We start from the raw sequence: 15,447 nt of genomic DNA on the forward strand, positions 1-15,447 counted from the left end.
CAATCCCTCAACTTTTTAAATACAGTTAGCTCACATGATGCAATCGAAAATTCACTTTACCTAGAGAAAACACAAAATATTCCTTTAATCTCATTAATATAATATGACTATTTCTTTTGTAAATATATCAACACATATATAGTATGTACACTATATCAATTTAATTCCTATAACAAAGATATGGATAAGAGAATCCATCCTTGTATATCAGATCAGTAAACTGAGATACATGGGTTTCATAATTTGCTCAAAGCAAATAAAAAGTGCCAAATCTGAAAGCCAAACCCAGGAAACCTGGCTCTAAGTCTGTGTACATGGCCTCTATGATCTACCATTGTTTTTCCATTTCTGTTGTTTCATTCCAATCTTTGTTGACAAATATGTTTTTAAAAAATATTGGTATTGATGCCTAGGTAGCTCAGTCAGTTGAGTGCCCAACTCTTGATTTTGGCTCAGGTCCTAGTTCAAGCCCTGGATTGAGCCTGGTGCTAGCAGGAAGTCTGTCTGCTCTTCTTCTGTCTCTCCCCCGGCTCATAATCTCTCTAATAAATAAATAAATCTTTAAAGAAATATGTTGGTAACCAATCAGATGTCTGTGTAGCTCTATGAGCACCTTTTTACTTAACAGTGTTAGTGTTACTCTTTATTTTATATAGTCCTCATAATTATCACATAAATGATTATATAATAGTTTATTGGGTTGATGGGCCATCTTTCAGTAAATCTTTCTCCGTTGTTGGAACACACTTAGATTTGTTCAGTTGATTTGGTATCGCTTGTATTTGTAAGTGTTTTTGTGTCAAATTTCATGAACTCTTTGACCTCAAAGATGGTCATGTCTCTGAAAAAGTACCCTAAAATCACTAAAGAAATATAAATTATAATTATTTAAGTTATTCTTGAAGACTCAAAGTGAGTATTAAAATTCAAATTATTTAGCTATGATGTAGCACCATGTTACCAGGGGAAATATTGAAAGGTACAGGCTGTTTATCTCTATACAAAATGAACAAAGATAACACTATCTCTTGAGTTATATCTGTTTTATATAGATCCATTTTTAGTATCTTCTTTTGATACAAAGCTGACAGGACTTACTTCTATTTTCAGAGCATGCACACGTCCTCTAGTTTGCATTTATGGCAGATATAATGTTCTATATTGTACAAACAACAAATAAATAAGATCGGAGTGAACGCTGGTAGTGTTCTATGAATTAAATTCATGGATTTTGCCACACCTACTTCATCTGCTAACAGCTCTTTAACATACTTGCCTCCTTTGTTTCACACAGGAGAGGATATTGTGCAGTGGATCTATGCAAAGTTGAGCAACTACTGTATTTCAATAATGAAAGAATGCAGAAAATGACAGTGAGGTAGGGAAACATAAAAGAGCGAATTGCCCAAGACCTATTACTGATGTAGGAAAATGCAATTAAAGATCCATGACATGCAGGATTTTCTCTCTAGGAATTTATAATTTAACTTTGGTTTGAAACCTGGGGTTAACTCCATAAGCTAAAGTATAAGGATACCATACTAATAATACTAACTCTATTTTAACATGTACTTTTTAATATTTATGATTGGAATCCATTATATTCTAGAAGGTAGGGAAGTAAGGACATAAAAGATGTGTGTAACATGATACCAACTTTTAAAAATTTAAATCTGTTTAGGGATAGCCATATGAGACAATGCAGGAGAGCCTACAGATGCCAACTAATAAATAGTATTGGCATGATTTTCCAATGAGAAGGCTTGATGTTATCAAATGCATTTATTAGTAGTTATTTATACTGAAATGTGACTCTCTGTAAGTTATTTTTCTCAAGTATAACTGGTCTTCTCTTTGGAACAAAAAAAAAAGGATAGTTTGTAGTTTCCTGACTATGCAAAAAGGGGAAAAATCACAGAAAAAAAAAATCCCCATAATTCTCTGAGAACCCGGCAGACTGGCAAAGTTTTGGCCATGATGGATTATGATAGAATGCGGGAAGTGAAATACCATGCATTGTTCTACAGCATATTTCTTTTAAGTGCCCCTTTCCCATTTCTTTAATGTTTGTCTGAAATTAATAGTGACTGATATGGAATAATCAACAGACTTGTGCTGTAAATCCAGAGAAAATTGCAAAGAATCCAAAGATTTGGCCTCATCTATAATTCTGCCAGAAAAATGGAAAAGAGCCAGAGGAGAAGGATAAAGTTAAAGGAATACCGCAGTTAAGTTTTATGCATTATGTCTTTATGTAATATTTTTGCTGAAAGAAATATGAAAATGTACACAAAAAATACACAAAACTTAGCTGTCAGCAAGAGTGAATTACTAGTAAGTGCCACTGAAAAGCCAAAGAGAAACAACATAAATTATTATAATCACCATCATCATCAAGATTCATGTGTTAAGTTCACATATTTTCATTGCATTCGGTTAGTTGTGTTAAAAGCAAATTAAATAAGCATGTCCCTATCCTATAGGAACTTATGATTTAAGACATCTACATGACCAAGACAAATGTAAGAGAAGTACAAACAGGTATATGCATCTCAAAGAAAGACTTAAATTGAATGTAAGAATAAATAAATTATTTCTATTATTTATTAGTTGAGAAAAGGGGAATGGTAAATCCTTGGAGTTCTGAGTTTGGAGTTTAACCACCAGTTGGTCCCACAGGAATGATTTTGGGAAGGTATTATTGCAGTAATGGTAGAAAATTATCTGAGCAAATTGAAAGATTAGAAAGCTAGAATATTTGAAATTCTAAATTAGGAGTTAGGAAGCATTGTGTTGGCCACAGATTTTCAAATAAGGATTCCATAAATCATCATTCCGTATTTTAATATGATGGGACATCTCTGCAACTATTTGAAAGAAGAAAGTAACGTGATGAAATCATGGGTAGAGAATAAAATATAATTCTACTTGTGAAATTTTAAAATATCACTTATTTTCCTACTCAGAGTTATTCTATTTATACATTATTTTAGAGATCACATTGTAGTTATGCTTTTATTCTTTGAGTCTTGTAATGTTATTTGTCCAAAATCCATATGATTCTAATCTGACCAAAAGAAAATTTCAGAAAATACTATTATTAATAATTAAGATTTTTAAATTGTCCTGAAATTAGTTTCTTATGTTTTTAAAATGTCTTCACTAATAAGTGCTGAATTTTTAAGATACTAGTTTTCATGACTTGGTATCTCTGATTCAGTTATAAAAAATAGAAACAGCACAACTAATATGTTTCTTTAATATTTTAGCAATGTGGAAAGTAGTTGTTGTAATTGTACTATTTTAATTTTTAAAAATATCCTTGGTGTTATTCAGTGTTTCTTAGTGAAACTCATTTCTGTGTTGTTTATTTTTAATTTGTTCTTCATTGCCTGCTTTGCAATGGAACATGTGTTTGCAATTGTATTTAGCAAAATTCATGATCTTAACATTGTACACCAAAGTCAATGTGCCTTCCTGGCAAAAAACAACCAGTATTCAAACACTTTTATAATGTTTGGGGTTTCTGTCTCAATTGACAAAATTGAAAAATATGTATTAGCCAAGCAAAACCACTATCTCAAAGCCATGTTGAAAATTACTCCAACCTGTCAAAGCCAATTGAAATTCTCTTCCCAGCCCAATTCCCAACTTCATTTTGTATGTGAAATAGGAAAAGTTGGATTTGATTATAACCACATGCAGAAGGAATCAAGAAATCACATATATCTTATACATCTAATACTATATACAATTTTCTTTTCAAAATTTTTGGCTTTTTTTTCTTTTCCACCATTTATCCCATCTCACCTGTTCTGAATAAGTCACTTGTATGTGGCCTATGTCATGAGTAGTTTAATTAGCAGTGAGTTATATAGCACATTTTAGAAATCCCTGCTTTACCACATCACTCTTACATTGAAGATAGAATAACCCAAAAGTAAAGATCTAAGATTTCTTCCTAATGTAAATCCAGTAATTTGGGATGTTGCTCAATGTCAGGATATTTTCTATTATTTGTTATGCTTATATGCCAACTACAACGGTTTTCTAACTATGGTGCACAGTTGCTATTAATCCAGTTCTTATAAAAGGTCATGATTCTGTCCTTACTTAGAAGTAAGTTCCCTCCTTTAAGGTAAAAATCAACCTCATTTCACATCAGAATAGGCCATGATCCAGGATGTAGAGGAGCTAACACAAGGTTTATACACTAGGTGAGGAGAATGACTAAAATATTATCCTGCCCCCAATCAATTTGAGCAATAAAAACTGCTTGAAAGTTAGAGTGCATAAAATCCCTGGAAAACTTATGAGAACAACAAATACAAAACAATGGCAGCCAGTGGGGAAAATAAAGGCAGGTCACCTGAAAAATATATATAATTTCCATCTATAAAATCACTCCGGAATCCATTGTATTTAACATTTATAAGCATTATCTAAAGAAAAAAACAGAATGTGTCTGAAGTCTAAGAGACAAGCATAAGCTATGGATCACATCTCACGGTTATATATTGATGAGATATTTGAGAATTTTTATCAAGGCTTTGATATAAATATTTCCTTCTCATTTTACCTGGGGTACTTGAGACTTTGGTGGAGTACATGGCACATTCCAGATTAGCCAGCACATTATTTGCAAGGAATGAAACAAACCGGAAGCTAATTTTTAGGCACATTAGAATGGTTGAACAACCCCGTGGGGTGAGTGAAGTTTTGGATTCTAGGTTGAGATACTTAGGCTGTTCATTATTTATACTTGTTTATGGGTGAAATATGAACTCAAAGGAGAAATGTACCTATAGGACCGTGCAGATTTTCTTCACTGCCGCAGCAATCCCAGAAGAACTTGTTATGGACATGCCACATGATTGAATTAGCCTGAGGTTCTGAGCTCCCACATGGAAGACAGCTGCCCTGGAAAGTTGCCTGTACCCTCAGCAGACCTTGAGAGAATGAATAAATAAACTGTTGTGTATTAAGCCACTGGGATTTTAGTATTGTTTGTTTCCAAATCATAATGTGACCTATCTAGACTGATATATCAACCACTATTTAAAAATTGTTAATATATTTGCATTTAGCTTTCTAGTATTATTTTCTATATGTAGATATATATATATAGAGAGAGGGAAATTTGGATTGTGTTGTACATGTTACTTAATAAACTGTTCTTTACCAAATACTACTTAATGAACATCTTCCCATCATTAAATATTTTCCTAAACACTTAATAGTTACAGAACATTGAATTAAAGTTGTACCATATTTTATCTAACCCTTGCTAAAACTGGAAATTTTTGCTAAACAGTTTTATACTCAATAACTTATTCTATGTTCTTTGTTCTCATCACTTTCCTGGGATAAAGTTTCCAAAATGGCAACGCTGCATCAAAATTTATTCATACTTTAAAGAATATTGATACACATTGCCAACTTTTAAAATTTTGTACCAACTGATAATTTTTCTAAAAGCGTATATCACTGTCACTCTACCCTTGATGACCCTAAGAATTATAGTTTCTTAAAACTGAAACTTTGATATCTAAAATCTAAAAACTATCTCATTTCTTAATTTATTGGCAAAGATCAGGAATTCAGATCTTATAAGAATGAAAACATATGATACGTTTTCGACTACACCTTTGGCCTCATTCTGAAAATGTTATTATGTGAAATTTCATTATCATTGTTTTTTTTTTCATTATCATTGTTTTATAAGGATCCTGCAGATTCAATTTCATACTTGACCCAAGAATTGCATAATAATTTCTAATTCCAGTCTTTGTTTTTGTTTACATACATATTATTGATTACTAGTTTTATTAATTCGTGGTCTGAGACTATGATTTGCATGATTCAGTTTTTTAACATTAATAATGTATTATTTGCATCCAAATATATACCCATTATTTTAAAAGTTTCAGTTTGTCTCATGGATGAGGTAGACATCGTGAATTTGGCACTCAGCATCCATTCTGTCTACTTCTAGGGAAATAGAAGAATCTTGTACTACAAAGGCTACAAAACTAAAAACTACATTTCCAAAGTTAACTGGCAATTCAGGACATTGATGTGAATTAGATTACAATGAAGATGCCCCACTCCATCCTTTGAGATTGGGAAGGTGCAGATTTGCCCCGGGTGTGGGGGTGGCAGAGAGGGGACAACTTCTGGTTTCTTCTCTTGTTGCTGGCAAATGAGGACAAGGATGGGGTCACTCCACTGCCCAGTTACTAACTTCAAAAACACTTGGAGTGGAGGCATCAGCAACAGTTTGCTGATTCCTGAATCACAACTCCAGCGGTGCATTCTTGAACTTGACAGTTGGGTGGTGTTCACCTGATTGCCCACATTTCTGACTGAGGCAAAGGTAGCTGCAAGTTCACACACCTACTTGGCAGTCTCATTCTGGGAATCATTCCTGCGGATCACCCCACAGCCGACTTCTTCGGCCTTCCCAAATTTTGTATGAACTAAGTTATCTGTGTCAAATGTCTTATGCTTAAAATAGCTAGCGTGGTCTCTATTTCCTATAACTGAACCACCAAATGACATAAATAGTATTTAAGACTTAGCCCCTTTTTAGTTTCTAAATTTGACATACAGAAATGTTTAAAATAATGTGATTAATTACATTACTTAGATTGTTTTTCTTTTACTTTCTTCCATTTAAAAACACAGCGTTAAAGTCTTCTTCAACAATTGTGGTTTCTTTTTTCCCTTTCTTCTTCTTGAGTTATAATCCCTTTTCTTTAATCAGTTGTGATGTTCTTGCTTTGTAAAGATTTTATTTTGTTAAAACTTCATTATGCTTGATATCCTCACTTACTAAAAGAAAATAGCCACTTTCCTCACTTTTATGGTTTTCCTTTTTTCCTCTGAATTCTTTCTCATCTGATACCAATACTGAGACCTGGAGCATCATCTTGATTTAATTTATTTCATATACATTTTTCATATTTTATTTTTAACCTTTATAACTTACTTTGATTTTGTGCATACAGAAATCTATTTACAATGAAGAACTGGTTGGGATGTTAAAATGTATAGTCATACAAAGGTGATAAAACCACACAAGCTTGGTTAAAGGAGGAACTTAGAATGAGTTCACCTTACAACTAGTTAATTATTACTCAACCTTAGTAACATCAATCTGATGTAACAAGGACAGGCTTAGGCAAATTTTCAAAGGTAATATTATCAACATGTGACTTTTGCCTTTTGCTATAACATGAGACCCAACTCTGCCTCAAGACACAAAGACACAACTCCACAGTTCATACTAGACATGGCTCTACATTCTGGCCACACATAATGAGCAAAAATAACTATTGCCCATGACAAGTAACCTTCCCACATAGACGAAAACTTTTCGCATCAATGCTGCTTCAAAACACTGACTTTATGAACTAATTTTATTTTTTTATGAAGTAATTTTAAACAACAGTTATGGATATCTATTTCATTTATAAAGCAATGGGTTTTGTGATCATGATGGGGATAAGTCAAACAAACTGACAACTACATAAACATAAAATACCTACAAGGCTAAGTTCACACAAGGCACTGACAGCTCCAAAACAACTCGGTCCTCCGCCTTCAGGAAGCAAGTTTCTTTTGGTGTCAATTTAGGCATTGGATCCCGATTTCAGAAACAAACATGATAAAACATATTACAGTCAAGAAAATAGACAAATATATCAGAGAGCTGTTTAATTAGTGGCAAATGGATTATTTTATCAAATCATTCATTTATAGGGAACGTTTTCTTTTCAGTAGGAAATCTTGGGAATAAAAAACTCTTCCAAGAATGTTTAAGACACATGTCTGAACCAAGAAAACACACAAGTAATTGTAAGTGTAAGAGTACACGAGGCACAGGTCAACAGCATCTACAGATTGCTACTTTGCTGCACCAGAAGTCAGCCTCAGGTTGCGGTGTCTCCACTACAATTATAGTCTTGATGACTCCTTTTGAGATTCATCTTATGTAAGGCCTCCTGCTACTCTTACAGCATCAGGGCAGAAAAGAAGTGAAAGGAACATAGGAGAGGAAGTCAGATCCTATTAGTCTGTTATTGCTGCGTAACAAATTATCACAGATTTGGCACCTTAAAACCAAATGCACTGCCTGTCTCATGGTATCTGTAGGTCAGAATTCCACACGCCCCGTAGCTGGGTTCTCTGTTCAGCATCTAACAAAGATGTGACCAAGATAGGGGCCTAGGCTGTGTTCCATCTGGGGCCAAGGGTCCTCTTCCAAGCTCATTCAGGTTGTTGGAAGTATTCAGTCTGTTGCAGCTGTTCTTGAGGTTCCTGAGGACCACGCTCAGCTTCCAGACCTGACTCTTGGGTCCTAGCAATTGTCACAGTCCCACGGCTGCTTCTTTACAGTCGGCAGGAGAACCTCCCCACAAACTGTACCAACAGAGTCTTATACAGCACAGCCTAATCCAGGGAGCGACAGGCTCTCATATTCACAGGTCTGAACTGATGGGGGACCGCAGGGCCAGCTGAGGTCAAGGCCCCAGCCGGGGGGCACCTTGACACATCCTGGAAGCAGACGAAGGTAACTTCCTCTGCAGGCTCCACTGCCTTGCTGCTCAGACTGTGCTCAGGGCGCAAGGCCAACTTAGCCCACCCCCCAGGAGCCTGTGAGTCTACTTTAACACATAAAAATTCCTTTAGGAATTTCCCTTTGTCTCTAAACCCCCACGGTTTGCATTGGCCATCACCTCCCAGCACATGGCCCACAATACACATCTGGAGGGGCTCATGACTCAGGTTTTACTAGACGGGACTAAGTGGCCTGTTCTCAACAAGAGCCAGCCCCCTCGAGGTCCTAGAAAGCTCGCCTACAAAATGCCTTAGAGACTTAACCTACCCCTTAACCCCTCCCAACTCCCAGGGACATAACCAGCCACACCTCCCAGGCCTGGGGCAGCTGCTCTTCCTGCCCTTGGAGCTGTCCCCAGGCTTTAATAAAACCCCCATCATGCACCAAAGTCGCTTCAAGAACTCCTTCTTGGTCATCAGCTCTGGACCTCACCTGTATTCCAGAACTTCATCATGAACTACTCTCCAGGTGAGGGAGTGATGCAAGTCCTATATACCAAGGGGCAAGCATTGGGAAGCCATCTTGGATTCTGCTCCCACACAGCAGTTACATGATTTTTAACATAGTGTTAAAAGTATAGTTTATTGCCTCTGTGTGTCTTATGCATGCATAGAAGACAGAATTTCTGCCCTGAAGAATGGGAATTGAATCTTCAGTGAAAATTTTAAAAATAGATATGAAACTCAGGAAAAATAAACTAAAGCATCAATCAGTTTAAACTAAAGTTTAGCTGCAATACAATAGCAAAAGTTTTTTTCTTAAATCAGGAGTTAGGGGACGCGTGGGTGGCTCAAAGGTCTGGTGCATGCCTTAGGCCCAGGGCGTGATCCTGGGGTCCTGGGATCGAGTCCCACATCAGGCTCTCTGCATGGATCCTCCTTCTCCCTCTGCCTGTGTCTCTGCCTCCCTCTCTCTCTCTGTGTCTCTCATGAATAAATAAATAAAATCTTTAAAATGAAATCAGGAGTTAGTATTCGAGCAATTATGATTTAATATTTTTGAAACAAAATTGCAATATTGCTGATTTTAGATACTCTGCACAACAGTACGACAAATAGTGTAGTATGCTTGGTGACTCGACAGATGGGTAATCCAATCTAGACCATCTCCCCAACTTCAGTTTCTCATCTTTGAAAAGGACCTAACCTGGTTGATACGACACAGCAGTTTTGACCTATGCTGAAAAGTGCAATGTTAATGATGAAGTTCTGGAATACAGGTGAGGTCTGGAGCCGATGACCAAGAAAGAATCCTGGCAGGAAGAGCGGCTGCCCTGGGCCTGTGAGGGGTGGCTGGTTATATCCCTGGGAGTTGGGGGAGGGAGGGAAAAGGGAGATTTCAAAAGAATTTTCATATGCTAAGGAGATGTGGGGGCCTTGCCATTGTCAAGGTGAAGATTGCTTCTCTCTCTAGCCAGGCATGAAGACAATTGGAAGCCTCCTGAGGAATGTCACACATTTCCCACCCTGGGTGGGGGTCCTTTGTGGGATATCAGCTGTGCTTTGTCCTCTGCTAGCCCTGTTCCCCCATCATTAACACCTAATCCATTAACAGCTCAATTCAGTGATCAATAATGTTTTCAATAAATAACTTAATGTGTCCAATTAAATAATTTTAAATGATTGTTCGATAAATCTAATTTGTTTACTGTTTAAACTGGTTCTTCTTTTAAAGTAAGATATCAAAGGTTGTTACCCTGATCCTTACTTACATCACTACATAATATTTTCAATAAAATCCTCAGGATTGTCTCTTAAACTACACTGCAATCCCTTTCTGAATGATATAGTTTTCTTAATAAACCAAATATTTTCTGAGTTATTATAATTTTTTAATATTCAAAGATTCCTTAAATACCAGATACGTGGAAGAGTATAATAGAGTATGATTTGCTTTAGCTGTCTTTTTCTATATTCTCTTTTTTTTCTGAACCCTACTGCCAAAGTAATTTTGAAAGCTTAAAGAAATTCCCTCTGTAGAACAGTGGAGCACTAGAATATCAAATAACTTTTGCTTTTATTGAAAAGAAAACTAAGACATAAAATAGAGAGTAATATAAAACTGAACATATGCACAAAATCTCCACTAGAAAGGATATAAAGCAACACATTAAATCTGTGTGTATAATATAGGGTGTTATGCTTCGGTTTCCATAGCAACTTTCTTGACAGATGTTAACAGGGATAATGCCATGAAATATAAAAGAGCATAAAACAAAGTTATGCGTATTTTCAGTCAGTGATTAGCTGACTACATGCAGAATTGCAGAAGCTAACCCACGTATTACTGAACTAAACACAGGAGGCTTTAACAAATCCGAGAAGATTGAAATATGGCATCAACAAGATCTATACTGGCGACAAATTATTCAAACACCAAATAGCATAGCTCCTAATGATGATACTAGTAATCAGGACAAAGGATTTTGATGAAAAAGAAATTCCTCCTGTGAGCAAAGTTTTGCCTGTGTGGTAGTCCCGTAAAGAGGTGTTCTTGTTTCTGGTTTTTTTTTTTTTTTTTTTTTTCCATGAGCTCCGAGTTTATGACTCAGTAGTAGTATTGTAGTTTATAGTTTATAACCATTGTAGTTTATAACTGTTACAACAGCAGTCAGCCGGATGCCTTTCTTTAAAAATTAACTGGGCCTCTTGAGCTATCACAAGACTGAGACCCAATTCCAAATAGCTTCCCTAACAAGGAATCTTTTCGTAACTTGAAAATCCTGAGATGGGACTGTCTGAAGGCTGCTCTTTCACTCACTCTTGAGCATTCATCTCCGTTACTTTGCATGTATCACTCTATCAAGGCTGCAGGTGATCCTCACGCTGCAAACCATTGGTCAGATTTTAGGCTTTATACCGTATTGCCTATTCGTGCCATTTGTCAGGGTTGACCATTCACTGTGGCTTGAAACCTTTCACTTGTCGCCAGAATACTGGCGTGGCAAATCGTTTTTGGTTTTGTTTTTCAAAATGTTCGGATTCCTTAACACCTTTGACCAAATCCTCTAAATGTTTTCCATGTCATTCAGAATAAAATAATGAACCTGCAAGCTCTCCATAATCTGTCCTCGCCTCTTCCTCATCTCCCACCATCTCCCACTTTCTGCTTCAGCCACACAGAACACCTGCTCCTCCTCAGGACCTCTGGAATCAGTTTCCTCTGCCAAGATGTCTTCTCTCAGATATCTACATGACATTCTTGCATCAAAATTTCTGCCCTAATTTCTCCTTTGCAGTATGTTTTTCCTTGATCATCCTTTCGTAAATAAAAAGACTCTCTCACTCTTCATTTTATATTTTTTTGTGTGTTCTTATAATTGCTTGACTTTGGACGGATGGATGGGTGGATGATGGATGCATTCGTGTCTCTTTCCTAGAGCAGAAAAATTTTCTGTCGTGTTCACTCCTGTCCACTTAGATCCCCTGTATCTAGGGTAATGTAGATGCTCAACAAATGCTTTTTGAATCATGAATGAGTCAATCTAGGAGTTTAGGCAGTATTATTGGGGTCCTTTTCCTTCTTCACCTCTCAGCAATTCTCATTTCTGCTGAAACTTCATTCTCTATTCATGCCAATCCAAGTGTTGAGCAAAATGTATACCAGAAGCCAAAGACTCACATGCTCTAAAATAATCCATCTCAGTATAAACACATCTTTTTTTCCTTGGTAAGCAGGCACTGATAGCAGAAACATTCTCTTATCAGTTCTCTTTGGATGATATGCCTCTTCTGGACCAATTATTGCATCCAGAGAAATACAATACTCTAACTTGTTTGGCCCAGGTTATGGGACTCTCTAGGAGAAAAATAGAGCACTGATACTGATGGTCCCTTCTGACCACAAGCATAGGCTAAAAATGGTTTCTTCAAGGAAGCAACTCTGGAAGAACAAACAACATGCCTCCTACACTTTTGTTTATTAAATAAATATTTCACATTGTATACCAATGTGAAGGGCACTAATGTGGTGATAAAAGCATGGCAGGTACTTCAGGAAAAGCAAATTGCAACTCTCATTGCCTATCAGTGCAATGCACCCTAGGACATTCTCATCTTGCTACTGACCCCGTCTTCTCTGAGTGTTATGTTTCTCTAATTCATTTCCACTGCAATCCCAGCTCATAAGAATACCTCGAGAACAAATATGGTGAAGAACAGGGTAATATAGTTTATGTAATAAGGATATAATTAGTCTGAGAATATGACCTCAGCTCAGACTTTCAATTTCTAAAGCGTATCTCCAGAAGAGTCAGTAGTGACTCTAAATTTAAGCAAAACTGAATTTAATCGAACTTTGTCACTGACTTCTTGTGACCTCAGGGAGGCCGTTAAAACCCTCTAGGCCTGGGACTCCCCACCACTAAATGACAGCTAATGGTACCTAAACTACAAGGTCGACATGAAGATTAAACATGGTCATGCCTATAAAGCACCTTCTTTACAATGAGTATATACAGAGGATATAAATTACTGTCACACTCACATTACCCACGGAAAAGCTCACCTGTACCTTTCAGTTTCCTTGGTAAATTCTCTCTTACGTGATTCTTGTATCTCAAGAGTTTCTTTCTTTCTTTTTTTTTTTTTTTTTACTGGAATAATATTTATTCCAGTATCTACAACTTAAAATCCTATTAATCTCTCAGATTCCTGTCAAACACCATTTCTTTTTTTTTTTAAACAGACTTTTTTTTTTTTTTAAATTTATTTATGATAGTCACACACACAGAGAGAGAGAGAGGCAGAGACACAGGCAGAGGGAGAAGCAGGCTCCATGCACCAGGAACCCGACGAGGGACTTGATCCCGGGTCTCCAGGATCGCGCCCTGGGCCAAAGGCAGGCGCTAAACTGCTGCGCCACCCAGGGATCCCTCAAACACCATTTCTTAGTGAGAATATCCAATCTTTCTAGTAGGATTAATCTCTCCTTCCACAGGACTCCCACAATATTTCAAACATCCTGCCTAATACATTGTATTATTTGTGTTACTAGCTTGTTTTTTTGGCCAATCTAGGAACTCAGTGCAGTGTTGAATTTAATTACATACATATCATTAAGGAGAAGGGCCTTTTGTTATAATTAGACTTGGTTTTATTTGAATTCCTCCATATTCTTATAAATTTATGCTAATAAAAATATGTTTAATGCACAAGTGAGAAATTGGTTCAAACTACCAGCAGCATTCCCTTAAGATTATTTTGGTAGCAATATGCGAAAAGTATGTTAAAGGAAAAAAAAATATTCCTTTTCCTCTTGTAATTGAAATAAATGCTTTAGAACGATAAATCAACAAATAGAAAATCACTTAAAATTTATCAATATTCAAAGGTTCTAAATCCATATAATGCAAAGAGTTGGTATAAAGAGAATAATTTTTCATATATCTGAATATCAATGTATAATCTGAAGTAGTTTATTATCCTTAAGTTCTTGTGTTTAAACTGAAGCTGATGTCATACAATTCATAATTCCCTCCTATTGTCCTCACTCATTTCTTCATCAAAAGCAATCATATGATGTCTCATTAGAAGAAAAAGAAACCCATAATTGAAAATGTTCTGTTCTTTGTAGAATGGAAATATCATAATCTGCCAATTTCTCACATAGATCATAATAGTTCTATCCTTTAGGAAAACTCTGAGAGTAACATCAATTTCTAACTAAACTCAAAAACGTTTGAAATGTTACTATTTTATTGATTGCTAGCTACTTATCCAACATTTTATATATGTTCGTAGGTGATCACAAATGCAGAAGGAAGGTTTTCATCATACAAAAAAAGATGCACTCAACTCTTTAGGAGGACCGCAATCCTTCCATGAGAGAGAAATATTTAAGTACTATTTCATTAAAACTCTGATCAAATATGATTGTACAATTCTCCCTTCCCAGAAAAAATACAAATATCAGAGCACACAGTACTAGAGAAGGAAACAATGAAAGTATGGAATTTGGGATATTAGCCCTAAAAACATAGCAGTCCGTGGCTATTTAGCACAAGAACAAATATCCCTAAAGTACTTTAACGGACATCACTACATCCATCACATTGGTTCATATTCATAAAAGGGAACCTCCAACACCAAAGGTGCATTAAATTGACTTCAATACACTTTATTTCAGAACAGGGAAAGTTATACAGTTAAGAACGATTTCTGTAAAACTATTTTAATTTGGGAAAAGTATTTGTTCCATCTGAGAGGGGTTAACATTGGAAACATTTTTGAAAATTCTTCTCTGAAATAGCTTATTTCCCAGGGCCTTAATCTATTTAGGTTTCTATAACAATATACCATAAACTGGGTAGCTTATAAATGACAGAAATTTATTAGTCAAAATTCTGGAGGCTGGGAAATCCAAGGTTAAGGCATTAATCAATCCAGTGTTTAGGGAAAACCCAACTGCTTGTGTGCTCATATAGAAGGGGCGAGGGATCACTCTTGGGGGCTTTTTTAAGGCGCTAATCTCTTAGAGAGCTTGGCTCTCATGATCTAATCAACTTCCTAAGGCTCCACTCTAATACCCTTGGATATTAGGATTTCAACATATAAATTTAGGGAGGAGTGTGAGAACATAAGCTTTCAGTTCATTGCACCACCTGGGGTTAATTTTTGTATATGGTATGTGGTAGGGATCTCATTTTATCTTCTTTACTAGCATCCCCTTTTTGTCATTATTTAATGAGCAATCTCTCCTTGGACCACTGATTTGTCATGACACCTCTGTCATTTACTAAAGTTCCATACATGTGTAAGTATACTTCTTAGATCTTAATTCTATTCCATTTATCATTTTTTCAATTTAGTGCTAATGCCACATTC

The 15,447-nt window shown here is 36.1% G+C and overlaps 1 long non-coding RNA gene across 22 annotated transcripts in view; it reads right to left on the reverse strand.

Annotated features, from left to right (window-relative positions):
• LOC102153070 overlaps nt 1–15,447 on the reverse strand; it is a 182,183-nt gene that overhangs the window by 102,385 nt on the left and 64,351 nt on the right. For 18 of the 22 annotated variants that reach the window (XR_005353900.1, XR_005353903.1, XR_005353902.1 and 15 more), the window contains one exon: nt 4,803–4,949. The exons of the other annotated variants lie outside the window; for them this stretch is intronic. This is a non-coding gene — a long non-coding RNA (uncharacterized LOC102153070). The remainder of the gene's footprint in view (nt 1–4,802; nt 4,950–15,447) is intronic. 22 annotated transcript variants of the gene reach the window in all.

Source organism: Canis lupus, chromosome 1, assembly GCF_011100685.1.
Source record: "Canis lupus familiaris isolate Mischka breed German Shepherd chromosome 1, alternate assembly UU_Cfam_GSD_1.0, whole genome shotgun sequence".
NCBI lineage: Eukaryota > Metazoa > Chordata > Mammalia > Carnivora > Canidae > Canis > Canis lupus.